Here is a 23,863-nt window from a genome sequence, read left to right as displayed (position 1 = left end):
CCCTAAAGTCCGTCGGAAAATAATATAAAGTACAGACACGCATGCTCAGAAGCAATGCTAACCATAACACAACATTAGCAGAAGTTGCCCAAAGGGCTGAGAAAACACATTGTTTCGTGTTTGTTGGCCAACAATTATTTGCTGTTTGTATGCAATACAAGTTCCTGGCCAACGTATTTCGGACAAAAATCCTATGCTTTGTCCGCGGAAAATCCGATTGTGTGTACAAGGCTTTAGAGGGGAAATCTTCCAATGGGACAAAGATAACCATCCCTTCCGAAATCTAATACCCCTATACAAACTTAAAAAAAAGGTTTTGTCTATAGTTCCGCTTTAAAGAGTAACATTTCCCCTCTAGGTGATCTATGTACATTACAAGGATTTTAACAATTTTTCTGCAGGTTCCTACCTTTTGTTATTCTGAAGAAATCCCTGTGTGTTCCCATGTGTGAGTCTAATGGGAGTGATTTCATAATTATCAACCAGCTGCAGCACCTGCAAGGCTCAAATGAGGAAAATTGCAGGCTCTGCATCCCTTTAGAGGTGATTTCCTATTGGCAGTAGAACGCCCAAAATTACATTTTTGCTGCAGGGGATGCCTGAAATCTGGCTTGTATCTTAGTGCAGACTTCTGGGAAAATCAGTGAGCCAATCACACAAGCAGGAAATTACATATCTGGGGGGCGTTCTGTACACATTCTGTGTACAGAATACCTCCAGGTGGCCATTTTGGTGGCCATTTTGGACCAAAAGAAAGGTAACTTTTAATAACGTTAAATTACAATATCTTAATAACTTGTGTCGCAATTGTATATGATATATTATTTTTGTTTTTATTTTGTACCCTTTAAGACAAATAGACTGTGCATATTGCAAGTTGCTCCAGAGCTTAGTAAATGAGGCAAAGCTTCACTTTACAAAGAATACACATGCAAAGAAAATTAAAAAAATGCATTTTTACTTGCACATGACCAGATCATGAAAGTCAGCAGAGCTCCCCTCATTTACTAAGCTCTGGAGTAGCTGCAGTTGCAAAGTTTATATGCCTTTAGTAAATCCATCCCATTACATGTAGTGAAATATACACTATATTGTCAAAAGTATTGGGATGCCTGCCTTTACAGGCATGAACTTTAACCACTTCCATACAGGGCACTTATACACCTTCCCGCCCAAGCCAATTTTCAGCTTTCAGCACTGTCACACTTTGAATGGCAATTGCGCGGTCACGCTACACTGTACCCAAACAAAATTGGCGTCCTTTTTCCCCCACAAATAGAGCTTTCTTTTGGTGGTATTTGATCACCTCTGCGATTTTTTTTTCTGCGCAACAACTAAAAAAAGACTGAACATTTTGAAAAAAAATTACGTTTTTATTTTTTTCTGTTAATTATTTTGTAAATAAGTAACTTTTCTCTTTCAATTACAGGCACTGATATGGCGGCACTGATGGGCACCGATGAGATGGCACTGATGGACATCGATGAGGTAGTACTGATGGGCACAGATGAGGTGGCACTGATTGGCGGCGCTGGTATGCGGCACTGATGGGCACTCATAGGCGGCACTGATGGGCACACATAGGCGGCACTGATGGGCACACATAGGCGGCACTGATGGGCACACATAGGCGGCACTGATGGGCGGCACATGATGGGCGGCACTGGGCACTCATAGGTGGCACAGATGGGCACTCATGGGCGGCACTTATGGGTGGCACAGATGGGCACTGATAGGTGGGCACTGGGCATGGATGGGCACTGTGGGGTGGCACTGATGGACACTGTGGGGGGGCACTGATGGACACTGTGGGGTGGCACTGATGGACACTGTGGGGCGGCACTGATTTACCAATGTTGCCAGTCAGTGCCCATTTGTGGGCACTGATTGTCATCCTTTTTTTTTTTATGTTTTTTTTTTCCCCAGACTTTTTTTTTTTTTACCTTTTTTTTTTTTTTTTTGCCCTTCCCTTGTCCAGGGTGGGCTTCCCCGGGGGCGCGCAGCGGCTCAGAATCCTGAGGACGTCATATGACGTCCAGTCAGGATTCTACAACCACTTTGCCGCCGTCAATATGTCATTGGCGGGCGGCAAGTGGTTAATAGCATCTCAATCTTAGTCCGCAGGGTTCAATATTCCTATAATGGCTGCAAAGGGTGGGCCAACTTAATTTTGAACCCTACGGACTAAGGCTGCATTCACACCTAGGCGTAGGCAATAGCGTCGTTTTCCGGCGTTTTTTTTAGGCGTTTTTTCCGCGCGTATTCATGCTAATATGCGCGTTTGCATACAGCGTTGTCCGACGTTTTTGTACTTAGACGTTTTTTTTTTAGCCAATAGGAAAAACTATCATCTTTTCATCACTTGTTGCTATGTTGGTAGATTTTTTTAATCTTCTGCATGGGCGACAAGTTCTATTGACGAAACGCCTGTAGCAAACGCTTGTTGTCGCGCAATACGCGCGTATCTGGCGTTTTACATTGATTTCAATGGAAAACCAAAAACGCTCAAATACGCGCATATCGCGCGTATTGCGCGACAAAAAAGGGTCCGGAACTTCTTTTGACTACAGGCGATGCGCGTCAGGCGCATCAGCGTGCAGATGTGAACCATCCCCATTGACTTTCATTGCTTTTCGTCCCTCTGGCGTTTGTTCGCGTCGCGCTACATGCGACAAAACGCGAAGGTGTGAATGGGGTCTAAGACTGGGATGCCATTAAAGTTCATGTGCGTGTAAAGGCAGGTGTCCCAATACTTTCGACAATATAGTGTATTTTCTTCTACAGTCATTTTTCCAGCTTTTGGAGACTTTATTTGTGTATATACAAGCATATACATCATGTCATATGTACAGGGCCAGATTAAGAACAACATGAGCCTGGTGCTGAGGATTTTGGTGGGGCCTTTCAGGCTGCATTCACACCTCCGCGACAAGTAATGCCGCGTACGCGACGTATTTTGCCGCGAATAGTGTAACTTTTTTTTTACAAATCCTTCCTATTGCTTTGTATGGCCGAACGCCAATGCCGCCTGAAAAAAAGGGTCCGGGACTTTTTTTCATGCCGCAGGTGTACGGCGTCTATGAGATGTGAACCATCTCATAGACAGCAATGGGAATTCTCCCCTCCAGCGACACGAGCGGCCGGCGTCGGGCGTTTTGTCGCGGAGGTGTGAATGGGGTGTAATAAATAATAAATAAATGCGTGGGAATGACATGAACGCAGCCCAGCCAAGGCAAGTGACCAAAGGCACAGAACCCAGAAGGAAGACCGGGTGAAGATGTAAGCGCCCGGGCCCCGCCTGATTCATCGCAGCACTGGAGGGCTCAGTCTGAAAATGTAAGTGTACACTAATGTGCTAATATGCTGTGCATACTTGTACGTTGTGGCATAACCTACCCCAGGGCCTCTAAAAAGTAGTAATGTCAGGAAAGTTTACTACCGCTTTATTATCACAGGATCCCAGGAGCCTCTCATGGGGCCCCCTACTGACCCGGTGGACGGTGGCCCTTGGGCAGTGCCTAAGTGCACAGTTGCCAACATTTAAAAAATATTTTCAGGGACACTTTTTTATATAAGTGCTATATTTAGAGTAGCTGAGATCCCCGATGTTCCTCTATACATCATAGTAGTAATCACAAAATTAAAGGAGTACTAATAATGGGGCAGAACAAATATGAGAACTGATATTTCCTTTAGTTGAACTAACAAAAGTGTGTCCATTCTAGAGCTGGTAACATTGAGGATATTCAGTATAATTTTAAAGAACTGTTTTTGTGGGTAAGCGACATAGGGGAGGAGTATGGACGGTATATAAGTGGGAAGTATGTGCAGGTGAGGGAGAGGAATGTGGAGGGTCTAACAGTGGGCACTATGTACAGGAGAGGAGTACAAAGGGTACGGAAAAAAGCACTATGGGCAGTATGTACAGGAGAGGAATGTAGATAGTATGATAGTGGGCTCTATGTATAGGAGAGGAGTGTAGAGGGTATGACAGTGAACACTATGTATAGGAGAGGAGTGTGGAGGGTATGACAGTGGGCACTATGTATAGGAGAGGAGTGTGGAGGGTATGACAGTGAGCAGTATGTACAGGAGAGGAGTGTGGAGGGTGCGACAGTGGGCACTAAGTACAGGAGAGAAGTGTATGACAGCAGGCACTATGTACAGGAGAGGAGTGTGAAGGGTATGACAGTGGGCACTATGTATAGGAGAGGAGTGTGGAGGGTATGACAGTGGGCACTATGTACAGGAGAGGAGTGTGTAGGGTATGACAGTGGGTACTATGTATAGGAGAGAAGTGTGGAGAGTATGACAGTGGGCACTATGTACAGGAGAGGAGTGTGGAGAGTATGACAGTGAGCACTATGTACAGGAGTGGAAGGATATTTAGGGACTGAGTAGTGGTTAAGCGGGTCATACATGGGTTGAAATTACGCCAATTATGCAGAGACCAGCCATAGTCAATCTATGTATGGGCTAGCTGGTTTTACACAAGTCAATCTATTAATCAACTTGAGTACAACCAGCCTGTTTTTTTTTTCTTAAAACAATCAGTGCTGCCAGCTAAAGTTAGCAACACTGATCATTGTACGCACTGGCAGAACACAATAACACTGCAGGAGTGATTCCCCCATCCACAGGTCAGCAGGTGAGAGGGTGTGTGGGGACAGGCTGGGGAGAGATACTAGTCAGTGGCTGGGTAGGCACTGGTAGTATCAGAGCCAGATACACACAAGTTACATACGCCACGATCGTTAGAGCGAGAACAATAATTCTAGTACTAGACCTCCTCTGTAACTCTAAACATGTAACCTAAAAAAATGTAAAGCATCGCTTAGGATACCAAAAAAAAAATGTGCTAACTTAACTAACTAACTGTTTTTTTAATGAATGAAACATTTTTTTCCAAAAAAACATGTTTGAAAAATTGCTGCGCAAATACCGTGCTAGAATTGCACAATTAATCGTTAAAAAAATCGTGATCTCGATTCAACCCCCCTGACGATCTTCAATGCAGAGTTTGCTGATTCTTTCATATAACAAGTGGAGAGACTTTCAGCTGTCAAAAGAAAATATGTGGGCAGTCTGCCAAGTTTTTAACAGGAAACATTGTAACTGACACTTCCTTCTTAGATCAAAGGGATACACTTCTGTGTGTAAAGAACAAATCTGGGCAGTCTGCGAAGTTTGTAAACAAAATGAAACATTGTAACTAACTAACATTGTAACAAAATTTAACCACTTAAAGTCCAACACTTGTTTCTTAAGTTAGAAAGCAATATTATTTGCTAGAAAATTACTTGGAACCGCCAAACATTATATATATTTTAGCAGAGACTCTAGGGAATACAATGGCTATTGCTGCAATATGTTATGTCACACTGTATTTTCCCACTTCAATGAATAATAAAAACAAAACAGTGAAGTTAGCCCATTTTTTTTTTTTTTTATGTGAAAGATGATGTTACGCCGCAACAATCGTGAGAGAATCGTGATCTATCTTCTAAGCAAAAAAATTGCAATTCTCATTTTAGCCAGAATCGTGCAGCTCTGTACCCTGCAACATAAAAAGTGCAAAGACCACCATAGAGTAATTTTCTAGCAAAAAAACAAATGATGATTTTTACATGTAGTAGAGAAGTGTCAGAATTGGCCTGGGTGGCAAGGGGTTAATTACCATGAGTAATATACAAATAATTATTATTATAAGCACTGTGATCCTATCAGTCTGCTGTAGTGTGTCAGCTTGTATTTATATTGGCCGCTCTGAATGTAGCTTCTGACAGGCTGTGCAAGCCATCAATGCTGCCAATCTGTGCCCATAGGTGCTGCCAATCAGTGCCCATCAGTGCTGCCAATCAGTGCCCATCAGTGCCTCCTCATCAGTGTCACCTATTAGTGCCACCAACCAGTGACCATCAGTGTAGCCTATCAGTGCCCATCAGTGTAAACTATCAGTGCCCATCAGCGTCCATCAGTGCAGCCTCATCAGTGCTCCTCATCAGTGCAGCCTCATCAGTGCTCCTCATCAGTGCCCGCCAGTACCATCTCATCAGTGCAGCCTATCAGTAATCATCAATGCCCATCAATGCCACCTCATCAGTGCCCAGCAGTGCAGCCTCATCAGTGCAGCCCATCAGTGCCCATGAGTGCAGCTTATCAATGCCCATCAGTGCAGCCTCATCAGCGCACATGAGTGAAGGAGAAAAAATACCTGTTTGCAAAATTGTATTACATGTTTGTTTATTTAGTAAAAGAAAAAACCTAGTGGTGATTAAATCCACCAAAATAAAGCTCTATATGTGTGATTAAAAAATTGTCTTTCAAAGTGCAACAGCGCTGAAAGCTGAATATTGGCATGGGCAGCAAGGTGGTAAAAGTTCCCAGTAGGCAAGTGCTTAAAGAAGGGTCTCTCAACCAGGGTTCAATGGAAGCTTAGGGTGACTCCAGAGGTTACCAGGGGAAAATAGCATAAAAAATGACACACATATACATACTGGACCAGATTCAGGTAGGAGATACGATGGCGTATCTCCAGATACACCGTCGTATCTCTGAGTCTTAGGCGTCGTATCTTGGCGCCTGATTCAAAGAATCAGATACGCCAGAATTTCTCTAAGATACGACCGGCGTAAGTCTCCTACGCCGTTGTATCTTAACTGCATATTTACGCTGGCCGCTAGGGGCGTGTACGCTGATTTATGCCTAGAATATGTAAATCAGCTAGATACGCCTATTCACGAACGTACGCCCGGCCGTTGCAGTACAAATACGCCGTTTACGTAACGCTTTTTCCGGCGTAAAGTTATCCCTGCTATATGAGGCGCAGCCAATGTTAAGTATGGACGTCGGGACCGCGTCAAATTTTCGTCGTTTGCGTAAGTCGTTCGCGAATAAGGCTGTGCGTCATTTACGTTCACGTCGAAAGAATTGGCTTTTTGCGGGTTAATTTGGAGCATGCACACTGGAATACTTTCACAGACGGTGCATGCGCCGTTCGGAAAAAGCGTAATTTACGTGGGGTCACAATTCATTTAAATAAAACACGCCCACCTCTTCCAGATTTGAATTAGACGGGCTTACGCCGGCCTATTTACGCTACGCCGCCGCAACTTTGCTTTGTGAATACTGCACTTGCCTGTCAAAGTTGCGGAGGCGTGGCGTAAATAGGATACGTTACGCCCGCACACAAATACGCGCTGCCTACGTGACTCTACCCCACTGTATATATCTCTGACGGATGCTCTTTACCACAAGATCATCCAGAAAAAAATGAAAAAGTGTAACCAGAAAAAGCCGTGAACAGCTTTTCCTCTACTTGCGCTAACGGGCGTGAGTAGAGGAGATCCGATTGGCTGCTCTCCTGATAGGGGGGGGTCTATAATGATGGATTATCGGTGCAGCCCCCCCGAGAATGCCCACCCAGGACCACCAGGAGCCATCAGGGATGCCCACCCACCAGAGATGCCCACCCATGACCACCAGGTAAGCCCAATAGAGCCCACCAGGGATGGCAATCATTGCCCTTTAGGGATGGCACTCTGCGTCCATCAGTGTTGCCTGCCAGCGCCTCGGATCAGTGCTGCCTATTATTGCCATCTAGCAATGCCGCCCATCAGTGCCGCCTATATGTGCCCTCCAGTGCCACCGATCAGTGCCACCTATGAGTGCCCATCAGTGCCACCTATGAGTGCCCATCAGTGCCAGCTATCAGTTCCCATCAGTGATGTATATCAGCGCCCATCAGTGCTGCTTATCAGTGCCGCCCATCAGTGCCGAATATAAGTTCCACCTCATCAGTGCCCATCAGTTAAGGAGAAAACGTACTTATTTACAAAGTTTTGTAACAGAAACAAAGAAAAATGTATTTGTAGCGCAAAAAATGTAAACACCTGAGGTGATCAATTACCACCAAAAGAAGGCTATATTTGTAAGAAAAAAATTATAAAAATGTTGTTTGGATACAGCGTCGCATGACCGCGCAAATGCTAGAGCGCTGAAAGCTGAAAATTAGTCTGAGCAGGAAAGTATATAAGTGCCATGTGCTGAAGTGGTTAAAGCTATGAAGAGAGTGAGGTAAGCGTGTGTAGAATTAATGGAAAACTGTTTTATTTTTGCAAAATAAATACATTAATGCTATATTGGTACATAGGGGAACTGAAATTGAAAAAAAAAAGGTGAACTTTAAGTGCCAACTTTGCAGCATATCTTCCAGTTCTAGCAACATAATCAGGACGTGAACCAGCACTGACTTTACCTGGCTACTTGATCCATTGCACACTAAGGCTCGGGTCACACTGGAACCGGCTGCGGATCATACAGGAACGCTGTGCGTCCAACGAATCGGGGCTGAATCTTTGCCTAAATTTGGCCCTGAAACATGCGCGTGGGAGATTTCAATCCGGCATGGGTCGGCGGGGCCGGCCCTTCAGCCGAGGATCCCCCCTGCGCATGCGCCACTGCAATCATTGCGAGGGGAATATCTCCTAAACCAGGGGTCTCAAACTCAAATTACCTGAGGGCCACAAGACAAGTTTTCATAAGCCATGGGGGCCGCATGCAAACTTCAAAAACAACAGTACTGGTGTCAGCGAACACATTATTAACCCCCAGCACTGGTGTCAGCGAGCACATTATTACCACCTGCACTGGTGTAAGTCAGGATTTGACAAATTTGCTTGGAATCTAGGAGCCAGCTAAAAAAGTTAGGAGCCAGAAAACGCACCCCGTCCCGACGAGCTTGCGCGCAGAAGCGAACACATACGCGAGCAGCGCCCGCATATGTAAACGGTGTTCAAACCACACATGTGAGGTATCGCCGCGATTGGTAGAGCGAGAGCAATAATTCTAGCACTAGACCTCCTCTGTAACTTAAAACATGCAACCTGTAGATTTTTTTAAACGTCGCCTATGAAGATTTTAAAGGGTAAAAAAGTTTGTCGGCATTCCACAAGCGGGCGCAATTTTGAAGAGTGACATGTTGGGTATGAATTTACTCGGCGTAACATTATCTTTCATAATATTAAAAAAAATGGGGATAACTTTACTGTTGTCTTATTTTTTAATTAAAAAAAGTGTAATTTTTTCCCAAAAAAGTGCGCTTGTAAGACTGCTGCGCAAATACGGCGTAACAGAAAGTATTGCAACGATCGCCATTTTATTCTCTAGGGTGTTAGGATAAAAAACATATATAATGTTTGGGGGTTCTAATTAGAGGGAAGAAGATGGCAGTGAAAATAGTGTAAAATGACATTAGAATTGCTGTTTAACTTGTAATGCTTAACTTGTAATACCAACGTCCACCACCAGATGGCGCCAGCTCACATCTGGTGGTAATAACTTGTAATACCAACGGCTCACCACCAAATAGCGCCAGCTCACAAAAAAAAAAAATTAAAAAAAAAAATTTTTTTTTTTTTTTTGCTCCCCCCACTTCTGCCCTGCCTGCGGGCCATTTATAACTGGTCCGCGGGCCACAAATCGCCCACGGGCCGGTACTTTGAGACCACTGTCCTAAACCGTACAGGTTTAGGAGATATTCTTTATACAAAAAAAATGTAGAAGAAAAAGTAAAAAATGTGGGTTTACAACCACTTTAAATCACTATGCATCCAACCACCTGTACAAAATGCAACAAATATATACAGTACCTCAAAGGTCACATTTTCGTAAATATTTTATTGTATCTTTTCATGTGACAACACTGAAGAAATTACACTTTGCTACAATGTAAAGTAGTGAGTGTACAGCTTGTTTAACAGTGAAAATTTCCAAATTGGGCCCAAAGTGTCAATATTTTGTGTGGCCACCATTATTTTCCAGCACTGCCTTAACCCTCTCGGGCATGGAGTTCACCAGAGCTTCACAGGTTGCCACTGGAGTCCTCTTCCCCTCCTTCATGATGACATCATGGAGCTGGTGGATGTTGGAGACCTTGCGCTCCTCCACCTTCCATTTGAGGATGCCCCACAGATGTTTAAAGCGGATGTCCGCTGAAAAAAAAATATTAAAAGTCAGCAGCTACAAATACTGCAGCTGCTGACTTTTAATATTGGCACACTTACCTGTCCTGGAGTCCAGCGATCGATCGTCACTCTGCTGCCCCCCCCCCCCCCCGCCATCCTCGGTGAGGGAACCAGGAAGTGAAGCGCTCCGGCTTCACTGCCCGGTTCCCTACGGTTCATGCGCGAGTCGCGCTGCGCCTGCTGACTGGTTCCTGCTGTGCTCTGGGAGCCGAGTGTTCCCAGAACACAACGGGGGGGGGGGGGGCGCGGGTTCAGGAGGTGACGTCCTGCCCGCAGTCGACCCGCAGACTGTGTGGCCAGAAGTGGGTGCAAATACCTGTCTTTAGGGTTAGGGTTAGGCGATCAAGCAGAGAACTTCTGCTTGATCGCCTAGGGTATCAAAACTAGGTACCCGCCTTTAGACAGGTATCTGCACCCCCCTCCCCCCTGAAAGGTGTCACCGGAGGGGGGAGGGTTCCGATCAGCGGGAGTTCCACTTTAGGGTGGAGCTCCGCTTTAATTGGTTTAGGTCTGGAGACATGCTTGGCCAGTCCATCACCTTTACCCTCAGCTTCTTTAGCAAGGCAGTGGTCATCTTGAAAGTGTGTTTGGGGTTGTTATCATGCTGGAATACGGCCCAGTCTCCGAAGGGAGGGGATCATGCCCTGCTTCAGTATGTCACAGTACATGTTTTTTTTGTAAAAAAAAAAAAAGGGCTCCAGTCATATTTGTGTTTATTAAAAAGTCAGCAGCCACAAAAACTGTAGCTGCTGACTTTTAATAAACAGACACTCACCTGTCCCAGGAACCAGCAATATGCTCACCTGAGTGGTTCTTTCGATCTGTCTTCTGCCCCCTGCTGCGCTGGCATTTCAACTGTGGGCACCCGCCTGTGACAGCTTGCAGCTTCACAGCCGAGTGTCCACTGTGCTTGCACAAGCCACGTTATGCATTGTGAATGGTCCCGCAGTCTTCTGGGACATGTGATGAGTCCCAGAAGACTACAGGGTGGGAGGTGTGGAGGAGAACTTCTGCTTGATCGCCTAGGGTATCAAAACTAGGTACCCGCCACCCTCATGAAAAAAAAAGTTCCATGTTCTAAAGAGGAGGAGGGGGAGGGGAGAAGGCCTTAAAGTGGAACTTTCCCTTTTGGGTGAAGTTATGGGGACCGGGGTACTGCCCACAGGGGACATATACCAATGCAAAAAAAAACTTTTAAAAATATAATTTTTAAAGGAGTAGGGATTTTAATGATGCTAAAAGTAAAACAATAAAAATGAAAAATTATTTTAACTATAGTGCCTATAGTCTGCCTGTAAAGTGGTGCATCTGTACTGTTTATAGAACCTGCTGCAACAAAACTGATATTTATAAAGAAAAATAATTTACATTTAAATTCATCTTCCCTGCAAGATTTTGTTATTTGGACAAGCTGGAATTAGGACGATGGGCATGTGGGTGGCAGAGAGTGTATTTTTTTTCAAAGCAGCAGCTGGGGCAAAGAAATTTGCCTGCTATACAGTACTCTACAACTGGTGGTATGCTGCTGGCAGACGTGTTGCAAGGACCTGTGGCACCATTTGCTAAACCATCATCCCAGTCAATGGAAGCTGCTAAGAGATCATGAGATATAACAAGGGTAAACATGTAAGGTGAGTAGTAATTAGGTGAAGAATTGTGTCCTTTTTGTTTGTTCGTTTTGAGGTGTTCTTGCCAACAGGCTGAATGGTGGGAGCTTAAATGCCTTTGCAAGCATTTGGTACCCATGCTTGATCTGCTTGCCACAGAGATTGCAAATTGCAGCCGTGCGATCAGCTGCACATGTGCTAAAAAAGGCCCACACAGCTGTGGGAAGTGGGCCAGGAGATACAGTAACAGCCCCACAATCTGATGAAATAGGCCAGACAGCAAGCAATTGTCCTGCAAGTTTAAAAGTTTGCAAGTTTGCAAGTTGCCAGGGTTCACAAGTTTGTTGCACAATTGCAGCAAGTCCGCATTGCATGACTCCAGATCATTCTGCAAGTCTGCTGCAAGTTCTGGTTCAGTTATGTTGTGCAATAGTCATCACACCACAGGGGCTACTGTGGCTGAATTTTCATTCTGTAGACTTGCAGAGTTCTTGCTGTAAACTCCCCACCGCAACTTTGCTCTTGTTAATGCAGCCCACCGTTGGATGGGCTGCATTGCTACAAATTGGAAAAGTGTTAACTATAACTTTTGCTTCAAGTGCTTTGCCGGTGTACAACTTGCCAGTGAAAATGTGCAGCAAGTTAACTTACAACTCAACACTGTCACTAATTTGTGGCAAGTTATGCTTGCTATTTTGGAGGGTGGCTGCTCTCTACTATTTCATCTACCATCTTCCATCTTCCTCTACCTCAGAACCAACATCAGAATCAAGGAAAGCCTGTGCATCCTTAAGAAGCAAGTGGCTAACGCTGTGTTCAAATAATTCAGTAGAATTCTCCATGCCTTATGCTGGGGCTATGGCAGGAGTAGCTGTGAACAAGAAGGCAGAAAAAGACACTCTGGCAGCTGCGGTAGACTGCACACTAGTCTCTGCTTGGGTGACGGAGGATGAGGAGGATGGTTTAGTAAGCCAGTCCATCACCTCCTCTGAATTCTGTGGCTGGATAGCATGGGCAACATCACTAAACAGAGACAAATGTGCCCTGCCTGAGGACAGACCATGTCCACCTTTGCCTGTGGTCACCAGTGGCGTCGCTAGGAGGTGGCTGTTGGGGCTGTAGCCCCAAATCTGGAGCCCATAGCCCTGAGTCTCTTGCCACAGGGTTCCTGCCTAACCAGCGGATCTTGGCTGTGATGGGTGGGCTGCATTAGAAGCAGATGAGAGTAGAGAGGTGAGTGGGCGGATGAGCAGAGATGACATTATCTCTCTCCGCCCCGCTCCACTTCATCGCTCTTCTGCCCTCACAGCCGGGCCTCTTCAATGTGGGAGCGATGAGAGGCGGGGAGCAGAGAGATGACACCGTCTCTCACTACCCGCCACACATCAGCGCTTTTCTGCCCTCACAGGTGCGGGTGCTCATTTTTTCAGAACATGGTCCTCTTCAATGTCGGAGGTGCAGCGGGGAGCAGAGAGATGACAAAAAGGTTGGTGACCGATGCTATGGGCTCGAGCCCCAGATCTTTTGCAGACCTAGCAATGCCCCTGGTGGACACAATCACTGCTACTCACCTCATTGTGGCATAAGAAGGTCTGCCCCTCCTTAAAAGAAACCGGAAACTGTGTGATTGGATACACTTTATTGAATGAAAAGTGGTGTTTGAGGACTGATGCTGGCAGAAATGTAAAAACTATAAAAAAAAACAATAAATAAATGAAGAAAAAAGGGTAAACACCAGCGTCGCAGTCAAAAAAACTGTGGCTGACAATTTAAAAAGGGGGGGGGGGCAGGTAGGAGACAAAAAAAAAAAAAGACAGGTATACAGCACTAAATGTTATGTAATGCTGTGTTAAACATTACACTATACACACAATATACTCATACTATACTGACACACTACACTATAGTCACATTACTGTATACTGATGCAGTACACTATACTCACAAACTATACTATACTCATACTATACTCACACAACACTATACTGACACACTAACTCTGTAGTAGCAAACTGAGCCCTGCTCTATCTATCTCCACTCCAACAAAACACTGCAAAAGCTTCTGGTGAGAAGGAACATTTTATAGTGCGGGGTGAGACTATGAGCCATGATTGGACAAAGTCATCATCATTTTGTCAAATCAGGGCCCTGACAGTGCTCTGTGCCCTTATTGGCAAAGGTGCATGGCTTCATCCAATTAGGGCCCTAGAACGCACTGTGCAGCACACAGTGCATTGTGGGGCACTCGGTAAGCGAACATCCTGCCAACCGCCCCGTAAATTTGGGTGTTCGCCAAACTTTTGCTCGGCCCAAACCATTTGCCTAACTCTAGTTACAGCATACACTTTCATTTTATAACATCAGCAATGTAATAACAATACAAACAATAGTTATTTATGACAATTCAATATGAGCTTACTTTAAAAATCTTCTTTCATGTTGTGAGTTCTATTTACAGAGGAAATGCTGTACTATCTGGATGTTAGCATGGGTGCCTTGATGCAATGACCCTTAATAAAAAGTGTGTTGATGTGCAAACAAAGTATTTTTTACCATAGAGCGTGTGATCATAGCATCACAAACCTTATAATCCACATATGTGCTGGAATGTATAAAGTGCCTCAGTGCTGGTAAAATAAAAATAAAGTGTTGTCGTGCAAACTCCAAAAAATTCACACAAAATCAAATCAAAAACTTCATGTGTCACATAAAGTAATCAAAATACATGCAAATATATATATATATTTAAAGTGAACTAGTGATGAAAAGTGCTGAGTGCACACACAATAAATGTAAAGATTTCATATAAAAAGAAACATCATTAAATATTGAAGTCCATTCCAAAATTATTCACAGCTTGTACTGGTGATAAAACTTGTGTTCTCATGTTCACCCAAGTGCTCCCCCGTATGTGTGTAGGCTCACCTTAGAGCGGGTGACCTCACAATTAAGTTCAGTCAAATCACGCTTGTGAACCACCCCTGGGTTCTGTGTCAGTAATGGAGTCCTCTGCTGCCCAGATCTGCTACTTCCACAGTCGTGCAAAACATAAAACGACTTGATAGTGTGATACTGTTTTGTAAAATAATTGTATTAATAAACCATAACCCCTCTGACAGGGTACTCATGTTTGCTGGGTGCTTCAGTGCACCACACTATAGAAAGCCAAACAAAATGCCAAAAAGCGGAAATAGTGTGTTTCTTCAATACAGGGATAAATCGTATCTTCCTCAGGGGAAATCAGTCTCAGTGAAAACATAGAATTACTGAATTGCAAGCATTAAATCGGTTGTAAACCCTTCTATATAACCAGTGAAGTGACTGGCCACAGGTGATACACAGAGATGAAACAAATCCTTCTACGTAAGTTATACTGGTTAATCTACTGTCTTCTCTTCATCTGTTCAAAGCACAGCGTTTACAGTATAAAGCTAGTCTGAGCTGTCAGAAAACAGGGGGTGGAGAGCTAATTGGAGGGAAGAGACTTGCCCCTTTCACACAGCACAGAGGAATGGAGATGAGTTTGTCAATCAGCTAAAGCTCCCTCCCCTATCCCCTTTTTTCTCTTGGTGTCAGAAAAACCTGACGGAAGTGATTCATACTGAAAGTAAAATGAAGCAGGAGACAGAAATGACACGAGTGCTCTTAACCTCCCTGGCGGTATGATTTTTTCTGAAAAAAGGTGCTGAAAGCAGTACAATTATTTGCAAGGAAATTTGGCGTTTTATACTGTAGGCCTGTAATTCTTAGGAATAACTCACTTAAATCTGACCAAACAAGAGTCTAGTAGGCATCCCGGGTATGAATTTTTTTTAAAAACAAAATTATAAATTATAATATAATAAATAATTATAAATAATTATAACAAATAATAATATTATTATAATAAAAAGTATTCAATAATGTAATCAACTCAAAATCACTGAAATTTGCTCAGTTGCAGAATTGTCGCTGTCATTACTTTTATTTTTTTATGACGAATTTCCCCACAAATCGCTATCGCACAATTCTGCAAGTGATTATAATTTATTATCGCTGTTTTCTAGCTGCTCTAAAACCATTTTTAACATAAAGGGACACTTTTGGTTGCTATGGACAATCTACAGTTTGCAGACAGAAAGAACCGTTTTTATCATATAAAAGAACATGTAGGACACTGGGCAGACCACTAGGGACAAGGGGGGTGTGTATTTTTTACATACAGTACTGTAATCTATAAGATTACAGTATACTGTATGTAATGTGTTTGTTTACGTTTTTGAATTTTGCGCCGTTCTCTGCTCCCTTGCGTCGTAACGTCGCAGGGAACGGAGATCGGCGGCACACAGAGGCACTGTGTGAATCGAGCGAGGTCCCGCTCGCTCACACAGCGCGGTGGCATCGCTGGATCCAGGGACAAGGTAAGTAAACCAAGCCTGTGGATTCAGCGAGGCGAGCCCGAGTCTGACTCGGGGTTACCGATCGTAGCCAAAAAATCTCACCCCGAGTCAGACTCGGGAGTACCGCCAGGGGGGTTAATTGAGACATGTACACACTATAGAGGGATATGCTGTGTTTATATTACATGTCTGAAGCCTCGTACACACGACCGAGGAACTCGATGGGCGAAACACATCGTTTTCCTCGTCGAGTTCCTTGTTAGGCTGTCGAGGAACTCGACAAGGCAAGTTTCTCCATTCCCGTCGAGGAAATAGAGAACTTGCTCTCTTTTTGGCTCGTCGAGTTTCTCGACAGTTTCCTTGACGAAAATGTACACACGACCGGTTTCCTCGGCAAAAAAATATCTCCCAGCAAGTTTCTTGATTGGTATATGACTATATTTAATGGTTTATAAATTTAGAGTGAGGAAAATTTCGGTATACTGTATGTAGCAAGATGTACACATTTTGAGACCCAGTATAGCCTATGGTCCATAATTGCTCAACAAACATTCTGTAGCAAAGACAAGGCGTTTTCTACACATACAGAACAGCAAACATTCTTTGGTATCTTTCTCTACATAGACTTCACACATTCTTTTCTTAGCAAATAGTAGTGAACGTGAGAATTCAAACATACAAAATAAGGTCTAGAACAGCCTTTCTCACACGTTTTACTCCAGAGGAACCCATGAAATAATTTTCTGGTGCCAGGGAACCCTGCTAAGAAACCTTCATTGGAGGTTAGTGTAGTGAAAAAAATGCCCCTTACATTGGTGACCAATGGGAAAAATGACACCCTTACAGCGGTGGTCAAAATGCTACACTTGCAGACAGCTAAAAAGGTCACTGGTGTCATGTCCCTGGCTTTGCTAAGTGGCACTGGCCTCAGAACTAGGCAGCACCATTAAATGGGAGGCCAATAAGCCACAGCTCAATAAACCCCCAGCAACCTGGTTGAAAAGGGCTGGTCTCCTATCCTGAGATAGGAGGATTTTCTTCCATCAGGCTTAGCAACCTTGCCCTGATTGAAGTGCAAATGGATAGACAGACTGCCATTTGTAACAACTGTAATTATCTGTGCCTGTAATATTCTGCTACCGCTTCTTGTATGTTCCTTAGTGCTAGTGGTATGTTATCAGGTGTAACTATGGGTTCTTGTCTGTCAGTGCTCCCTAGTGGAGTATTATAAGGTGAAGTATTATATTCATGGATTTTGTGCTCACTAAATGTATATTATAAGATGGATTCTATGTTAATGCTCACTAATGGTATGTTATCATGTTATCATGGATTTTGTGGTAATGTTCACTAATAGGTAGATTCAGTAAGAGTTAGGCCGACTTATCAGTAGATAAGTCGACCTAACTCAGAATCTCCGCTGACCTATGTTTAAGCGTATGCTCAAACAGAGATACGCTTAAACATATCTAAGATACGACGACTTGCGCCGTCCTATCTTAGATTGCAATTTTTCAGATGGCCGCTAGATGGCCCTTTCATTGCGGTCGGCGTAGAATATGTAAATGAGTTTGTACGCCGATTCACAAACGTACGCCCAGCCGCCGCAGTCGATTTACGGCATTTCCGTAAGGCCTTAGGAGGCCTAAAGTTATTCCACCTATTAGGTGGAATAACAATGTTAAAGTATGGCCGCTGTTCCCGCCGCGAAATTCGAAAAGGCACAAAAACAGTTTATGACCTGCTGGAAGACAGCGATACAGAATCACTTGCAAAATTGAGCGATAGCGATTAGTGGGGAAATTCGTCATCAGACACAGAAAGTTATTTTAGCAACGATCCTGCGACAGAGCTCAGTGATGTGCTCAGTGATGTGCTCAGTGATGTGTGGACTTGGTGCTCTATTGACTGTGGTACGGATCACACAGCACCACCAAGATTCCCAATTACTGGAGCAACTGGTATGAAAGTGAATGTTGAAGATGACAAGCCCTTGGCACACCTACAACTTTTTTTAACCAATTAGGTTATTGAAAAAATAGATGGAGACAAACCGGTAACAAGAGCAACAAGCTGCTACGCATCAGAAGTTTTCAAGAAGTAAAAAGTGGGAACCAGTGACCAAAGATGATATTTGAAAATTTTTGGACCTAATAATAATTCAGGGAGTGGTGGGGAAATCCCTGAAAAAGTGGTATTGGACAACCACTCCATTCTTTGGCACAGTCATGCCAGAGTACAAATTTCCCATGATAATGAAGTATTTGCACTTTGAAAACAATGAAGAATTTGAAGAAACTACTCATACTCACACCAAAACTCAAGAAAATTATGAAATATATCAAATGAGTCTGAAGAATTTACAATGGGGCTATGTGCCAGATAGAGACATCAGCATAGATAAAGGTTTAATGGCCTACAAGGGAAGGCTCAGCTGGATACAATACATGGCATCAAAGAGAGCACAATTTGGCGTAAAATCCCTCATGCTATGCGAATAGACAACTGGCTACATTTGGAATTCAAAATCCAAGTGCAAACAATAAGTGACAGTCCTTTAAAGATTCCAGTGCCGAAAATATATTTGACTTTTCCGTGCTCCCCTCTCGTAAATGCACTGACCAGAGCGCCCTACCCCTGCCGGGGTGAAAGCCATGTAAGAGAATATTTGTGTTCCTGGAATTCCAAGGGCCAGAATGTATTCCTCCTCCACTGCCTGGTTGAAGTGATCAGATATCCGCCTGTAACCTTGATCTCTCTAAGGATGTGTAGAGAACTCTGCTCTGCCAGCCACTCCTTCACTAGTTGCAGTATCCTCTTTCATCCACCGCAAGGTTCAAACATTTGGGTATCCTTATGTAAATTAATTAAAATAAAGGAACCTCATAGCGTACAACTGTAAAAACTATGGGCCGGATTCAGATACATTGGCGTATCTGTCCGGCCCGCGTAACGTATCTCCAATTTAAGCGCCCTTAGTTACGGCGGCGTAACGTATGTGTTGCGGCGTAAGGCCGCGTAATTCAAACGGGGATGTAGGGGGCGTGTTTTATTAAAATTTTGTTTGACCCCTCCTTTTTGACGTATTATTTGAACAACGCATGCGCCATCCGTAAAATATCCCAGTGTGCATTGCTCTAAATGACGTCGCAAGGACGTCATTGGTTTTAAGGTGAACATAAATTACGTCCAGCCGTATTCGCAAACGACTTACGCAAATGACGTGAAATTTCAAAACTCGGTGCAGGAACGACGGCCATACTTAACATTAGCTACCCCTCATATAGCAGGGGTAACTATACGCCGGAAAAAGCCGAACGCAAACGACGTAAAAAAAAAGCAGTCGTTCGTTTCTGAATCGGCGTAAATGCTCATTTGCATATTCGTCGCGTAAAGATACGGAAGCGTCACCTAGCGGCCAGCCGGGAATTGCAGCCTAAGATCCGACGGTGTAAGACACTTAAACCTGTCGGATCTTAGGGTTATCTATGCGTAACCTGATTCTATGATTCAGGCGCATAGATACGACGGCCGGACTCAGAGATACGACGGCGTATCAGGAGATACGCCGTCGTATCTTCTTTCTGAATCCGGGCCTATGAGTATTTATTTAAAAGAAAAAAAAATCCTATTTAACAAGACCTTAAATAAATACTCATAGGGCCAAATCCACAGAAGAGATACTCCGGCGTAAGCCGTCGTATCTCTGGTTCTAACTTTGGAACTGATCCTCAGAAGCAGTTTTCCTAAGTTAGGCAGAAGATCCGACATCTGTAAGGGACTTACACTGCCGGATCTTAGGATGCAGTACCGCATCCGCCACTGGGGGCATTTCGAGTCGAAATGCCTCTGTTAGTATGCAAATTAGCACTTAGGGCGATCCTCAAAGCTTTTGTGCCTAGTTTTTTCGCCGTAAGTGTTAGTTTGCCTGGTGTAAAACTAGGGCTGCTTTTACAAAGTGTAAAGTTAGTCACACCTTGTAAAGGCCCATTCAAGCGACGGCATTTGGTATGCAGTCCCGAGGGAGAACTCCACGGCAATTTGTAAATTCCAAACCGGCATGGGTTCCCCCCCAGGAGCATACCAGGCCCGTAGGTCTGTTATGGGTTGTAAGGAGACCCCCCCTCCGCCGAAAAATTGACGTAGGGGGTCCCCCTACAATCCATACCAGACCCGTATCCAAAGCACGCTACCCGGCCGGTCAGGAATGGGAGTGGGGACGAGCGAGCGCCCCCCCTCCTGAGCCGTGCCAGGCCGCATGCCCTCAACATGGGGGGGTTGGGTGCTCTGGGGCAGGGGGGCGCACTGCGATGTTGATGAGGACAGGACCTCTTCCCGACAACCCTTGCCATTGGTTGTCGGGGTCTGCGGGCGGAGGCTTATCGGAATCTGGGAGTCCCCTTTAATAAGGGGGTCCCCAGATACCGGCCCCCCACCCTAAGTGAATGGATATGGGGTACATCGTACCCCTATCCATTCACCTGTAGGCAAAAAGTAAAAGTTAATAAACACACAACACAAGGCTTTTTAAAATATTTTATTATTCTGCTCCGGATGCCCCCCCTGTCTTCGTTATTAGCTCAATTACCAGGGGGGGCTTCTTCTTCCACTCTCCGGGGGTCTTCTTCCACTCTCCGGGGGTCTTCTCCGCTCTCCGGGGGGGCTTCTCCGCTCTCCGGTGGGCTTCTTCCATCTTCTCCCCTCTTCCGCTCTTGACTCGGCGAACCCCGGTTCTTCTGCAGCTCTCCGGTGCCTTCTTCTTCAGCGCTGGCTGCCTGCTATGTTTGTGTGTTAGCTCAATTAGTAACAGGCAGCCGGCGCGGTCTTCTGTGGCGTCAGGGTCTTCTGTTCCTTTCTTCCGATGTTGCCTCGTCGCCTGTTGTCGCTGTAATGATGGAAGCGTGCCTTGCATCCCATTTATATAGGCATCACCGTCCCATCATGCTCCGGCAGGTACCCACGTGGTGGGTGCCTACCCACGTGCACCCACCACGTGGGTACCTACCGGAGCATGATGGGACGGTGATGCCTATATAAATGTGATGCAAGGCGCGCTTCCATCATTACAGCGACAACAGGCGACGAGGCAACATCGGAAGAGGGGAGAAGAACAGAAGAGAAGATGACGTCACAGAAGACCACGCCGGCTGCCTGTTAGAAATTGAGCTAACACACAAACATAGCAGGCAGCCAGCGCTGAAGAAGAAGGCACCGGAGAGCTGCAGAAGAACCGGGGTTCGCCGAGTCAAGAGCGGAAGAGGGGAGAAGATGGAAGAAGCCCCCCGGAGTCCGGAGAAGCCCCCCCCCCGGAGAGTGGAAGAAGAAACCCCCCCCGGAGAGCGGAGAAGACCCCCGGAGAGTGGAAGAAGAAGCCCCCCCTGGTAATTGAGCTAATAACGAAGACAGGGGGGGCATCCGGAGCAGAATAATAAAATATTTTAAAAAGCCTTGTGTTGTGTGTTTATTAACTTTTACTTTTTGCCTACAGGTGAATGGATAGGGGTACGATGTACCCCATATCCATTCACTTAGGGTGGGGGGCCGGTATCTGGGGGCCCCCTTATTAAAGGGGACTCCCAGATTCCGATAAGCCTCCGCCCGCAGACCCCGACAACCAATGGCAAGGGTTGTCGGGAAGAGGTCCTGTCCTCATCAACATGGGGACAGGGTGCTCTGGGGTGGGGGGGCCCGCAGTGCGCCCCCCTGCCCCAGAGCACCCAACCCCCCCATGTTGAGGGCATGCGGCCTGGCACGGCTCAGGAGGGGGGGGGACGCTCGCTCGTCCCCACTCCCATTCCTGACCGGCCGGGTAGCGTGCTTTGGATACGGGTCTGGTATGGATTGTAGGGGGACCCCCTACGTCGATTTTGCGGCGGAGGGGGGTCTCCTTACAACCCATAACAGCCCTAAGGGCCTGGTATGCTCCTGGGGGGGGAACCCATGCCGTTTTTTTCATTGAAAATTGGCATGGAGTTCTCCCTCTCAGGAATGCATGCCGAGCGACGCTGTCATTTTTTTTTATAATTATTTGTTTTCCCGGCGCGTCTTTTTTTCACCCGTCGCAACTTTAGTGTCCCGTCGCAATCCACAAAGCCGCCCGGCGTCAATTACGTTCGCGCGATGCACGTCGGGAAAATGACGTCACACGCATGCGCAGTACGGCCGGCGCGGGAGCGCGCCTCATTTAAATTGTAAACGCCCCCCGGAGAGGAGGAACGCCTTACGACGGCGGCACTTAACTTACACGGCTTGAAATTTTTACGTAAGTGCTTTGTGGATCAGGCACTTAGGTAAAAACTTTAAGTCAGTGTAACTTAACTGCTGAAAGTTAAGTTACGCCGCCTGGCTGAGGATTTGGCCCATAGTTTTTTACAGTTGTATGCTATGAGGTTCCTTTCTTTTTTTTTTTCTTTTAAATCTCTTTATTGATTTTTCTTTTTTTTTTTCATACAAAAAGAAGTAAACATACATACACATATACAGTACATTCACATTATACATTTAACATGTATCTGCTCTCTTCTGGAGCCTCCTCAAATTTCACATTTATTTTACCTAACTCAAATACCTTTTACACCCATCTCCCTCCCTTCCTTTATTCAATGGTGTGGTTATCTTCCCCTAAGGCTGGGTTCACACTACTACACTACTTTCATCCTACTTTGCTCTGCTACATTGGTCCTACATTTATCCTACATTGGTCCTACATCCATCCTACTTTCATGAACAGGATACTACTTTGGTCCGACTTCAATGACATTCAATGGGCTGAAGTAGGATCAATGTAGGACCAAAAGTAGTACAGGGAGCATTTTCAAAGTCGGACCGACTTGTGTAGGACCAGTTAAGACAGCTCTCATAGGGAAACATTGAACACAGAGCAAAGTAGGATGAAAGTAGTGTAGTAGTGTGAACCCAGCCTTATACCTTATTTAACCTGAAGCTGTTATGGGATTTTCTATCCACCTTTCCCATACTCTCTTGTATTTCTCCCCATGAAAATGGCAGATTAGTATTTACTAGATTTTTCCAATGTACTATCGAGGGAGCTTCTGCCTTTTTCCAGTTTAAAACTATCGCCTTTCTAGCATAAAATAATAATAAAGCCACCTGTGTTCTCCTTCCCACAGAGACGATATCTTTTCCTACCAATCCTAGCAGGCAGATTTCTGCCTCCTGTTCCAGAACTATTGATGTTATTATAGCAATCACTCTCAGGACCTCTCTCCAAAATGCTACTATCTTCGGGCATGACCAAAATATGTGCATAAAATTACCTGGCATGTCTGCACATCTCCAACAATTTTGAGGATTTGATGGGGAGATCTTATATAACTTATATGGTGTGTAATGGCTTCTATGTATTATTTTAAATTGTATTAATTTATCTCGAAGTGATACCAGGATCTGAAATGGAAACCTCCATACTTCCTCCCAATCCTCCTCCACCAAATTTGGAACGTCTCTTCTCCAATTTTCACTTACTTTACTTATATCTGGAGATGTAGGGGCAGATCCACAAAAGGATTACGCCGGCGTATCTACTATCTAAATTTCCCGCGTCGTATCTTTGTTTTGTATCCACAAAACAAGATACAACGGCATCTGGGATCGATCCGACAGGCATACGTCTTAGTACGCTGTCGGATCTAAGCTGCAATTTTTCGGCGGCCGCTAGGTGGCATTCCCGGTTGAAATCGGCGCTGAGTATGCAAATTAGCTAGTTACGGCGATCCACGAACGTACGTCGGCCCGGCGCATTTTTTTACGTCGTTTTCGTATAGTTTCGTACGGCGTATAGTTAAAGGTGCTATATGGTGGCGTTCTCAATGTTAAGTATGTCCGTCGTTCC

General features: G+C 44.9%; 1 protein-coding gene across 2 annotated transcripts in view; it reads right to left on the bottom strand.

Moving 5' to 3' along the window:
• The window catches only part of DDR2 (discoidin domain receptor tyrosine kinase 2), a 211,208-nt gene that overhangs the window by 120,678 nt on the left and 66,667 nt on the right, over positions 1-23,863 (bottom strand). The gene's annotated exons all lie outside the window — the stretch shown is intronic.

The sequence above is a fragment of the Rana temporaria genome, chromosome 7, assembly GCF_905171775.1.
Source record: "Rana temporaria chromosome 7, aRanTem1.1, whole genome shotgun sequence".
NCBI classification, from domain to species: domain Eukaryota; kingdom Metazoa; phylum Chordata; class Amphibia; order Anura; family Ranidae; genus Rana; species Rana temporaria.
The sequence above is the reverse complement of the archived record's forward strand: the minus strand, read 5'-3'. Positions and strand labels throughout refer to the sequence as shown.